General features: G+C 35.4%; 1 protein-coding gene across 1 annotated transcript in view; it reads left to right on the top strand.

Moving 5' to 3' along the window:
* The first annotated feature begins 6,204 nt into the window (after nucleotides 1–6,204).
* The window catches only part of LOC115434432 (gamma-aminobutyric acid receptor subunit pi), a 177,971-nt gene continuing 171,620 nt past the window's right edge, over nucleotides 6,205–12,555 (top strand). Inside the window, exon 1 of the mRNA XM_030156373.1 lies at nucleotides 6,205–6,485. The gene's annotated coding sequence lies outside the window, so the exon portion shown is untranslated. The remainder of the gene's footprint in view (nucleotides 6,486–12,555) is intronic.

The raw sequence follows: 12,555 nt of genomic DNA, 5'->3' as shown, positions 1-12,555 counted from the left end.
TGCTGCAAAGCTATCTTTAGATTTGTTCTGGTAAAAATCAAGTGGATTTCTACAACCTGTTTCAATTCCTGCTTAATTTGTTACGTCACGACATTTGCACATATAAGGTCAAGACTTCTGACGAACATTTCTCTGAGTACGACATAATTGTTTGTCAGCAGCAGCGGTTGGTGTAAAAACTGAAAATATGTCAAAACTTTGAGCAGATTACCTAAAATGTTCAGTTGTCAACAACCTGGAGGGGGCGGGGCATGAATTTGCTTATTTGGATTTAAAGGGCCAGCGCTCAAAGTTATTTTTTTGTGTCATTACTCAAAAAAAGAGTTGAAGATGGACCTGTGGAGTAAGGTTATAATAGTTTAGGATTTTTCATTACAGTTTAGTTTTATTTAGTTTTGACTTTCTTTTCTCTAATTCAGTTGTTTTATTTAGTTTTTAGAGCAGGTTTGCTAGTTTTTATTTTTTGTTTCCTTCTAAATGCTTAGTTTTAGTTTAGTTTTAGTTTTGTCCTATCTTTTATCTTCCTCGCCATCATATTCAAATAAACCCCATCCAGGACTCTGCTGCTTTTTGCCAACTTTAGTCTCCATGTTTCCAGGTAGAGTGGGGACCAGAAGACGACTGGAAATGACATGTGACAGGAAGTGACGGACCGTGAAGTGTCGTATGGCGCCAGCAGCTAAAATTGCTCAAGTGAAATAAATCCATTTCATATCAATCCGACATTGACAAACACGAAAACGAAGGGAATTTTATCCATAACTTTTATACGTTTTAGTTAGTTTTGTAAGCACACAATACAGTTTCAGTTAGTTATCATTTTTTTCTTTTAATTATAGTTTTTATTTATTTCAGTTAATGAAAATGTTTTTTCCAATTCTAGTTTTTGTCATTTCGTTAGTTTGCGTTAACGATAATAACCTTGCTTTATATTTGGGATTTATGAGCCAGCTGTCAGAGAATTTATATCTACGCTAACTTCCGGTCTATAAGCTGCTACTTTTTTCAAACGCTTCAAACATTAGTCACTTTTCCATTGGACATCTGCGCAAAACTTTACTGATATTTACTAAATGTCGAAAAAACAAAAGTGCGTAATGTCGGTTTTTCCATGAAATCACAAATGTGATGATTTGTTTATTTATTATCGCGAGATGACAAGAGAAGTCATTGCATAAACATGGCGACAAATGTAAATATGGTGTTGATTTACAGATATATTCATTATTATTATTACATATTACCCCTCTATCTCGTACTGAATTAAAAAATGATTGGTTTCCTTTGTTTTGTAAGCACACTACAGTTTCAGTTAGTTATCGTTTTTTTCTTTTACTTATAGTTTTTATTTAATTCAGTTAATGAAAATGTTTTTTCAATTCTAGTTTTCATCATTTCGTTAGTTTTCGTTAACGATAACAACCTTGCTGTGGAGTTGAATTAATGAAGATTTCAGACCCAAGCATAGCATTTACAGTTTATGTAGACCACAGGGAAATGTTTGAAAATGCATAATTCCATTTTATAAAAAAAAAAAAAAAAAAAAAAAAGCAAAATATCACTCCTTTAAGATGTTTTTCTGAGTTTGGAGTATAGATTATATTTTTCCATTATCTTCGAAAACACACACAGACATGGATTAGCTTCTATTTTCATACTGTTTTAGTTGCTTGAACTTGAGCACTTAAGAGAGGAATAATAAATCACGAAGCTCCCTTTGGGAAAATCTACTCGTTTCTTTTTAGCTTTACACTGTAAGGTCGAAGGTCAGGGTCAGTATCGGAGCAGAGTCCCTGGAGGTGGAACGGATTCACTGCCCACGCACATTTGTACATATAAGGTCAAGACTTCCGATGAACATTTGTCCGACTACGACATAATTGTTTATCAGCAGCAGCAGTTTTAGTAAAAACTGAAAATATGTCCAAACTTCGAGCCGATTACCTAAAATGTTCAGTTGTCAACAACCTAGAGGGGCGGGGCATGACTTTGCTTATTTGGATTTAAAGGGCCAGCACGCAAAAATGACCTTTTTCGTGTCATTACTCAGAAATAGAGTTGAAAATGGACCTGTAGAGTTGAATTAATGAAGAATTCAGACCCAAGCAGAGTATTTACAGTTTATTTAGACCACAGGGAAATGTTTGAAAATGCATAATTCCATTAAAAAAAAAAAAAAAAAAAAGCAAAATATCACTCCTTTAACCCTTTCATGCATGAATTATGAGAACATTAATCAAGATTTTTTTCTTTATTCCTCTTTGGGCATTAAAAAAAACAACGCAATTAAATTTGATTTTTTATGAAGCTATTTTCATGGAGTTCCAAAAATGTCCACCAAACTGGACACCATGTGTTAAATTTTTGAAGCAAAGAAACATGTATTTCCTGATATACAGTGTGAAAACTATGAAATAAAGACAAATGCTTAAATGCTGCTAATGTGATGTTTTCTCACATTTTAACAAACACTACAAACAAAAAATTACGGATATTTTTAATGTTTTTTTTTTTTTTTGAACTTTTTATTTAGATTTTTGCACAATATAAAACAGAACAAAACATCTGAGACAGGACATAAATAAAAAACAAATAAATTACACCACATAGTATTATTATTGTTACAAATATTATACTACATCTATAGATACATTGCCAAATATTGAAATATTCATATATTTGTGTACATGAGCACACATCTATATAAATACAAAACACCTCATGTCAGGGCTTATAAGAGCAATTCTCGTCAACAACCCAAAAAGTTTAATTATACAAATAGTCTTCGACCATGTGCCATCTCCGCTTAAAAAGATCCATTTTCATTTGTAATGATGCGGTCATTCTTTCCATAGTGTACACTTGTTTCAGTCTTTGTTTCCATTCTATTACCGTTGGTGATTTGACACTCTTCCAATTTAGGATATTTTTAATTTTGAGGCTATTTTTTTCAGTTGGGATTCTTGTACAATGCTTTTTACTTTTTTTGTGTGTGAATTGAATTGAAACTTATTTTTTTTAATGACCAGACATTTTTATTTACAAATGGCCAGTTTTATTTACAAATGGCCAAAATGACCAAAAAAATGACCAAAAAAAAAAAAGAAATATCCTTAACTTTTTGTTTGTAGTGTACTCTAATACTAGTCATTACTCACTTCATGGACATAATATGCCAAAAAAAAAAAAAAACTTTTGTTGTTAATTACAGTCTAATAACAATAACAAGGAATTGATTTACACTCGAACACGTTAGATCAGGTTTATCAAGAACAGCAACGTTACAGTAATGTTTTCAATTGCAGTGTATGGGATGGTGCATAAGCGTCCAATGGTTGGCTGATATGAAACTAAAACAACAAAATCCATGAATATACAAGAGAACAGCTGTAGAATAACTGTCCACTGTAGTGACTAGTATGCATGAAAGGGTTAAGATGTTTTTCACTTTTGTGCAATGGATGCATGATTTACTTTTCTTTTTAAAGCTGGAAAAGATTAAGTTTTCTGTTCGTGGACAAATTAATTTGTATTATCAACAGTGGAATCCTTTTTTCTCTACGGTCAACAAGAGTGTCCTGCTGTCACCTACTTCCTTTTGATGGAGAAATGTGTTGTTGGTTTGCATTGTATTGACTCAGCCCTGAGTATTGTAAAGAGGAGTTGATAATGTTATTTATCTTGTTGCTTTTTTTTTTTTTTTTTTTTGCTTTTTTTTGGGGGGGGGGGGTTGGTACGTTTGTTGTATGGTTTGTTTGTATATGTTGTGTCTGTGTAGTTCCCTGTGTATGGGTACATGTTTGTGTAAATGTATAATTTGAAATAAAGAAAAAAATAATAATAATAAAAAAAAAGATGTTTTTCTGAATTTGGAGTATAGACTATATTTTTCCATTATCTTCAAAAACACAGAGACATGGATTAGCTTCTATTTTCATACTGTTTTAGTTGCGTGAAGTCGAGCACTTAGGAGAGGAATAATAAATCACGAAACTCCCTTTGGGAAAATCCGCTCTTTTCCTTTTAGCTTTGCACTGTAAGGTCGAAGGTCAGGGTCAGTGTCAGAGCAGCGTCCCTGGAGGTGGAACGGATTCACTGCCCATGCTTGAGCAGAAGGGCTGTTTGCCAATAAATGGGCTCGAACACTCCCCCTCCCCCCCTCCCCTGCTTGAGTGGTGGTCTCGTTTCTATCCACAGTGGCACTCTCCAGCTCTATGAAGTGAGCTCCATCAGTTATGGCACACATGTGAACTAAGATCGCATCAGCTCCTGCCTGACTGACCAGCCCTCGCTCCCCCTTGGGGCGTTTTGGTTTGGAGTGTTCCCAGAACGCCCACACGCAGATAAAGAGGTGAGGCCTGAGGAAGGTTGTCATGCTCGATCCATCAGAGCACTACACCTTGGCACGGACTCCTTAATCCTGATTTGTAGCCTCAGTCTCCTTAACCCATAAAAACCCAAAGAGCCGCCGGCACCCAAAACCATCAACTGATCTATCAACTACCTATCAATCCGTGTAAATAATTGGTGTAAAATACAGTTCGTCGTCTTTTCGTGGTCATCAGATATGACCCATTTGGACGTTCAGAGGCTCTGTAGTTACCATGGAAACAATGTCATCTTCTGCAGCAGGGGTCTCAAACTCAGATCCTCGAGGGCCGGTATCCTGCATGTTTTGGATGTATCCCTCTTCCACCACGCCTGATTCAAATGATAAGCCTATTATCAAGCTCTGCAGAAGCCTGATAACGACCGTCAGGTGTGCTGGAGGAGGGAAACAACTAAAACATGCAGGATACCGGCCCTCGAGGATCTGAGTTTGAGACCCCTGTTCTACAGCATTGATTCACCAGTAAAACCCATGGAGTTGGATCAATGACAGTGGATGAACACGCTGGGTTTATGATACGAAAAAGTCACTTTTTCTTCAGTTTTCTCTGTTTCTGATACAATAACCTTGGAATTTACTAAGTTTTCATGAACATCTAAATTAACCCTTTCATGCACGAATTATGAGAACCTTAATCAAAATTTTTTCTTGAATGTTTTTATTCCTCTTTAGGCACGAAAAAAACAACGCGATTGGAAAATGTTCTTCTGAAAAATAAAACTGCCACATTAGTAGCACTGTAAAGAAAATCCTGTTGTTTTTACAGAAAAAAACTGGCAGCTGTGGTTTCCAGAACAATACTGTAAAAAAAAACCCATCCAACTGTAAACATATTTACGCAGTAACATGTAGATTTAACATTTTTAACATGTAGATTTAACACTGGATTTAACTGGTAAATGGACTGCACTTATTTAGCACATTTTCTACACCTTCATGGTGTCCAAAGCACTTTCCAAAACCACCAGGTCCAACTGGGAACAGTTTAGGGGTCAGTGTCTTCCATGGACACTTGGACATATGGACAGTCAGAGCCATGATTCGAACCACCAACCCTTTGGTTATTGAATGAGCTGCTCTACCAACCCATTAATTTATAAGTTTAAAATGTTAAATTGTTAAATGCTTACTTTTTTTTTTTTTAATATAACTTTTATATATTTCTATTTATATATACAGCAAATACGCAGTTATTTCAACATTATGGTCTTGCAATTTAAACGGCAACACATTGTTTTTCAATTGACAGTTTTATTTTCTAAAAACAATATCATTTCTACATACAAATCTGGTTTTGTTCACATACTCTTCCTGTAAGAACTACAGCTATATTTGATTTAATCGTTAACACAAAAATCTTTTCAAATAAACAACTTTGCATTGTATTGTCACTCACAGTTTTTTTATGTTGCAATTTTACAACTTTTTGGTGTTAATTCTACAGTCATTTTTTACAGTGTAGCACTGGGTCTTTATGGGTTAAATGTTTAAACTTAACCTATTTTTGTGCCTGATTATACAACATATGCGCTGATATGTGCATTCTTGTTACTTTAATCCTCCGTTGAGCACTGGCATACAGTAAATTCAATTAATCTACTACTAATCTACTCTAATTGACCATGTATTTGTCCTTCAAAGCTTTAAATATTCACCAAAACCAAGTAGAGATCAATCTTTCCGGGACGTGTCAAAATCTCTCCTTGATTTTATTTGTCGCATGAAGTACCCTCACCCCCCCCTCCCCCCTCCCCAAACACTGTAAGCGCAGCAGACATCATGCCAGATATTCCGGGCATTCATCTTGGACAGCTTTGGAGACTCCAAATCAGCTGCGAGTCCATGGCGTGCGTCATTGCGCAGCGGCGCGTCCAGCCCATAGTGGTTAATAGAAATCCGCTGACAGAGCACAACCAGTTGTTTGTGCGGGCATATGTATGCGCGGATCAGCAGGTGCTGTCTTTAACCAAACTGGATGGAAGTCTTGGGTGCATTCTGTTCGATGTAAAGGAGAAAACCGTCGCGTTCCGGACTGTTCCCAGCAGGATGCGTTGACATTTATTGACATGCTCACGGAGATCTTCGGCACTTACAGGTAAAGTTCAGCTTTCAACTTTGTTACTCTGACTGTTATCTGCGTGAAATCACCTGTTTGTGTTTGCAGCCTCTGATTGTTTTTGTTTTTTTTTTAAGGGGGGATGTTTACCTTTTTTTTTTTTTTTTTTTTCCTCGTGCGCGTTTTGTCACGAGGCAGGAGCGCAAAGTCCGCACATGAAACTTTGAAGTCCGGATGTTGTTTGTGTAAAAACGCGTAAAAAGCAAATATCAGTCAATGTGCACCTACGTCGACATGTATATATATTTTAGTGTTACTTAACAACGAAACCCCGCACGCTCGCCTTTTGCATGTGTCTACGTGTGCGCGCTTCCGTGCACGTGTGCGTCACCCCCCTCCTAATTTTTTTTTTTTTTTTTTTTTTTTGCTGCTTTCAATTAATTCAGCCTCTGTGAGCTGCATGTGCGCCAACGCGTGGATGATGTTCTCTCTGATGATGTGAATGAGGGTTAGGAGGTTAACAAGTTTTTGCTTAAACACACAGTCTGTTAATCGCTGATTGATTTTTCTCGAGGGTCTTATACCTCCCCTTTTTGTTTTTGTTTTTTTTTCTTTTCTTTTTCCCATTTTGAGCTGAGTGTTGTAACAGAGTCAAGCTCATAAAGCAAACTGAAACCTTTCCTTTGGCACAAGGGGGTGATGTTAAGGATGGGAGGTTTAAACAAAGACAGAAGGTGACGGTCAGGAATGAATTTAGTGGAGATCCTCAGGGTGATGGGGTGTGTGTGTGTGTGTGTGTGTGTGTGTGTGTGTGTGTGGGGGGGGTTATCAGGGTTAAACGCTATAGACAAAAGACTGTAGACATTTAACCCTTGCATGCATGAATTATGAGAGGTTTAATCAAGATTTTTTTTTTTTTCCTGAGTGTTTTTATTCTTCTTTAGACACAAAAAAAGAATGCAATTGAAAATTCTTTTATGAACCTATTTGTCATGGAGTTCCAAAAATGTCCACTCAGCTTGACAGACAACATGCATTTCATTTGTGAAGTAAAGAAACATGTATTTATTGATATATTGCAGTGTTTTTCAACCTAGGGGTCGGCTGGAATTCAAATGGGGTTGCCGGAAATTTCTAGTAATTGATAAAAATAAAATAAAAAACTTGCAAATAAAAAATATATGGTGAGTTGACAGAGACATAACAAACTGTGAGTCTGAAACTGAAGCACTGTGGTTCTGTTTATCTGTCAAATGTTCATTGTGGTCAGTTTCAGATGCTGCAGCTCTTTCATAATTCATAGTTTGAGTTCTTGTTTGTTCAGTATTAATTGTCAGCCTTGGAAATCCAAGCTGGACTGACTGTACATATCCTGACCAAGGAAAATAAAATTCTCACTTTGTGCAGTAATCTACACCTGGCTTTTCTGCCTCCGTCCATAATAATATACATTATATAGACTAAATGTCATCTGAAATTAACCTGTGTTTGCAACATGATCAAAAACCAAATCATTTTATCCAAAAAAAAAAGTCTCTGTTTTGAATGTCTGGGGTCGCCAAAAATTTGTGATGTTAAATGGGGTCACAAGCCAAAAAAGGTTGGGAACCACTGATATAGCTTGTAGACATTTAACCCTTTCATGCATGAATTATGAGAACTTTAATCAAGATTTTTTTTTTTTTTTTTTTCCTGAGTGTTTTTATTCTTCTTCAGACACGAAAAAAAGAATGCAATTGAAAATTCTTTTATGAACCTATTCTTTTGTGGACCTACTTTCCAAAGTTCCAAAAATGTCAACTCAGCTTGACAGACACCATGCATTTAATTTTTGAAGCAAAGAAACATGTATTTATTGATATATTATGTGAAAACTATGAAATAAAAACATTTTTTTAATGCTGCCAATCTGCTGTTTTCTCACATTTTAACATACTCTAATACTAGTCAATACTCACTTCATGGAGATAATATGCAAAATAATAAAAAAATTTTTTTAACCCTTTCATACATGAATAATGAGACCCTTAGTCAATTTTTTTTTTTTTGAGTGTTTTTATTCCTCTTTAGGCATGAAAAAAGCAATGCAATTGAAATTTTTTTTATAAACCTATTTTTCATGGAGTTCCAAAAATGTCCACTCAGCTGGACAGACACCATGTGTTTAATTTTTGAAGCAAAGAAACATGCATTTAAAACTCATCATCAGAAAGTGATATGTGTGAAAACTATGACATAAAAACATTTTCAATGAGTGCTAATCATATGTTTCCTCACATTTTTTCATACTCTAATATTAGTTATTACTCATTCCATGGATATAAAATCCTCCTGAGACCCAGGAAATTGACAATTTTCGCTTTTTTACACTAAAAATGTGTCTTGATTGGAAACTGCAAAATGCAACAGTTTTTTCAGATACATTTTAAAAATTATTTTTATTTATTGATTGATTCCTTTTTTTTTTTTTTTTTGTAATGGAATGTCCTTTGCAATGGACAGTATTTTTTAAGTTAAACTGTCAAACTTTTGTCCCCTACAGAGAACAAAATGCATTACTGGGTCTCAGGAGGATATGCCAAAAAAAACCAACAACAAACAAACCTTTTTGTTTCAGAAAACTGTTAATTCCAGTCTAATAACAATTAGCAATTGATTTACACTAAAACATGTTAATGCAGATCAGGTTTATCAAGAACAGCAAAGTTAAAATAATTGTATGAATTGCAGTGTTTAGGATGATGCATAAGCTCCACTATGTTGGCTGATATGGAACTAAAACAACAAAACCCATGAATAAACAATAGAACAGCTGAAGAATAACTGTTCATTGTAGTGACCACTATGCATGAAAGGGTTAAAAGACAAAAACAACCTTTTAATTGCAGTTTAGTAACAATAACAAGCAATTAATTTACACTCAATCATGTTACTGCAGATCAGGTTTATCTAGAACAGCACAGTTACAGTAATGGTATGAATGCCAGTGTTTGGGATGATGCACTAGTGTCCATTGTTTTGTTGATGTGGAACTAAAACAGCAAAACCCATGAATGTACAAGAGAACAACTGGAGAAGAACTGTCCACTGGAGTGACCACTATGCATGAAAGGGTTAAAGCAGCCACCTTAGATATTAGGCAGGTCTTATCAATGGTGATTTCTACTTTTAGTTTATGTCTCCCACACCACTCGGCATCAGATAAAAACAGTTAAGCTGTCAAAGTCAACAGAGAAAAACGCTCCCGGCAACAGCTATGATTCCACTGTGATAATAAAAAAAACTGTAATTAAAATCATGCTCGAGCCTTATGGCGAGTTTGCTGGAGTCCTCGACTAATTTCTGAAACTATATTTACCGCAGTGATAATGCCTGTAATCAGCGGAATAAGCACAGATTGTAAGGGTTAGTCGTTAATTGGTGCAGATTTGGTTTCACTCTTTGGGTATAAACTGCCAGCTGCCTTTCAGATTTTAGCTCTCAGTTGTCACAAGAGAAGCCACTGGAAGGAAGAGGAATGAGATTTGCATAAATAGAGTTGTGCGGAGATAATGGAAGGGCTCCGTATTATCATCAAAACTCCAGAGCCGGGAGTGGTGTTTGTATTTTCCTCTCAGATGGACAACAGCAGACAGTGTTAGCATTTCCTTTTTCAGGTTTTTTTTTTTTTATACTTACCTTCTTTTTCCTGCATTGACCAGTTTATTTACAGGTTTCTGTGGTTTCAACCTCATATTTCCATAAACGACACTGATAGGGTATAATTCACAGGTGTCAAACATGCGACCCGGGGGCCAAAACCGGCCCGCCAAAGTTTCCAATCTGGCCCGTGGGATGAATTTGCAAAATGCAAGTTAGGGCATCAAACTCAAAAATGATATCATAATAAACTATAAATAATTACAATACCATTTTTTTCTCTTTGATTTAGGGCAAGAAACATTACATTATGAAAATTTTTACAATAACAAACCATCCTTTAACAATAAAATGTGAATAACCTGAACAAATATGAACAACCTGAAATGTCTAAAGAAAATCAATCAATCAATCAATCAAATTTTATTTATATAGGGATGAATTTGCAAAATGCAAGTTAGGGCATCAAACTCAAAAATGATATCATAATAACCTATAAATAATGACAACAGCAATTTTTACCTCCACCAGAAGGTATTGTGATTGCTTTGCTTTGTGTGTTTGTTTGTTTGTTTGTTAGCAGGATTACTCAAAAAATTCCAGACAGATTTTCATGAAATTTTCAGGAAATGTTGATACTGGCATAAGGAAGAAATGATTTAATTTTGGTGGTGATCGTGTGTGTGTGAGGGGATCTGTCTTGGTGCAGGTCTGCGCTCTCCGAGTGCTTTTCTTGTTTTCTCTTTGACTTAGTGCAGTGGTTCTCAATCGTTTTTCTATTGGGCCCCCCTTTGGAGGACGAAAAATCTCCAGGCCCCCCTCAACCCCAACAACATTGCAACAGTGGTGCAATTACGATTTTTATTGAAAGAAACATCAATATTGTAAAAATACTTTTTGCTTTTCCTTGAATAATTTGAAGTACAAATTAAAAATAACTTAGATTTTTGCTTGAATAATAAAAAATAAACTCAACCAGACTGCTCCCTGAGGCAATATTTTTCCAAATAGAAATAGGAAATGTGCAATTATCTTCCAATTATGACAATAAAGTAACTTTTTTTTAGAAGAACAAACTAATTTTGGTAACAAAGATTTTAACAGTATCAGTGGCTGCAATGAGCCCATTTACATTGCACATCTCAGAACATTAAATACTTTTTTAGTCATTTATTCTTTGTCAACGTGCAATAACTCCTCACTCCTCATACTCATACCCTTATATTCTTTACATTTCTTAATACCTCTACCTCAGACGCCTTATTGTACATTTGTATATAGAGCATTTTGCACTTTTATCTTATTGTATTTTTTCGATTGCACTATTTCTACTTTGTCTCTTTTAATATTTGTTGCACTGATATGAAGAAGCTCCCCCAATTTTGTTGTACAATGTATAATGACAATAAAGAGCATTCTATTCTATTCTATTCTATTCTAAAGTGCAAACTGTATAAACTATGCAAAAACAGAAACATTGCAGTAAAATCCTTGTCCATTCTCTAAACCTAAAATCTTTGTCTAGTCTAGTGACAGATCACCATGGTAGTAGATTTGTTTGTTGTGCATCCCTAAAATGAGTCCAGGGTGCTCCAATGCTAAAACATTAGTTCCACCTGCTACATGAGCTAACCTTTAAAAAAAAAAAAAAAAAAAAACACTCAGGAGTGATCCCATGCCCCCCCCCCCCCAGTAAGTCTTCGCACCTCCCCTGGGGGGCCCACCCCACAGTTTGAGAAACTCTGATTTAGTGCAAAAAACATTAAATTATGGAAATGTTTACATTAACAAACTATCCTTTAACAATAAAATGTGAATAACCTGAACAAATATGAACAACCTGAAATGTCTACAGAAAATTAAGTGCAATTTTAACAATATTCTGCCTGTTATTAAATGTTTTGTGTCTTTGTAGATCTGATCTGTAATGCACATGTATAAAAAATGATAAGTCGAGGCATAATAGTGATAAAATTGTACTATGTTTTTTTAAATTTAATTTTTTTTTCAAGTTATTCACGTCCTTTTTGTTTCAATAGTTTGTAAATGTAAATATTGGCATAATTGAATGTTATTTTTTGCATTAAAACAATTTGGAATTGTCATTTTTTATTGGCTATCATGCTATTATTTTACTGGTCCGCCCCACTTCAGATTAAATTGGGCTGAATGTAGCCCACGGAAGAAATTGAGTTTGACACCCCTGGTATAATTCATCCCTGTGGCTTGAGTCTTTTTTTTTTTTTTTTTCCTTTTATGTCCAGCGCAGACATTATGATGATACTTGTGCACAGCCTTTCATCTTTACCCTCAGCCAGTGTAATATTTTAGATGCGCCAGGTTTGTTCCAGGACAGGTGCATCAAAGCACTGAGGGCCACTTTGTGTTGCTTTCTGGTTTTTGTCTTAAGGGACCCGGCTTTGACTCACTGGCACAGTGTCCTATCATCTGTAATGTGATTTGATGGCAA

Source organism: Sphaeramia orbicularis, chromosome 15 (assembly GCF_902148855.1).
Source record: "Sphaeramia orbicularis chromosome 15, fSphaOr1.1, whole genome shotgun sequence".
NCBI lineage: Eukaryota > Metazoa > Chordata > Actinopteri > Kurtiformes > Apogonidae > Sphaeramia > Sphaeramia orbicularis.
Note: the sequence above shows the minus strand (reverse complement) of the source record. Positions and strands in the feature narration are given on the sequence as shown.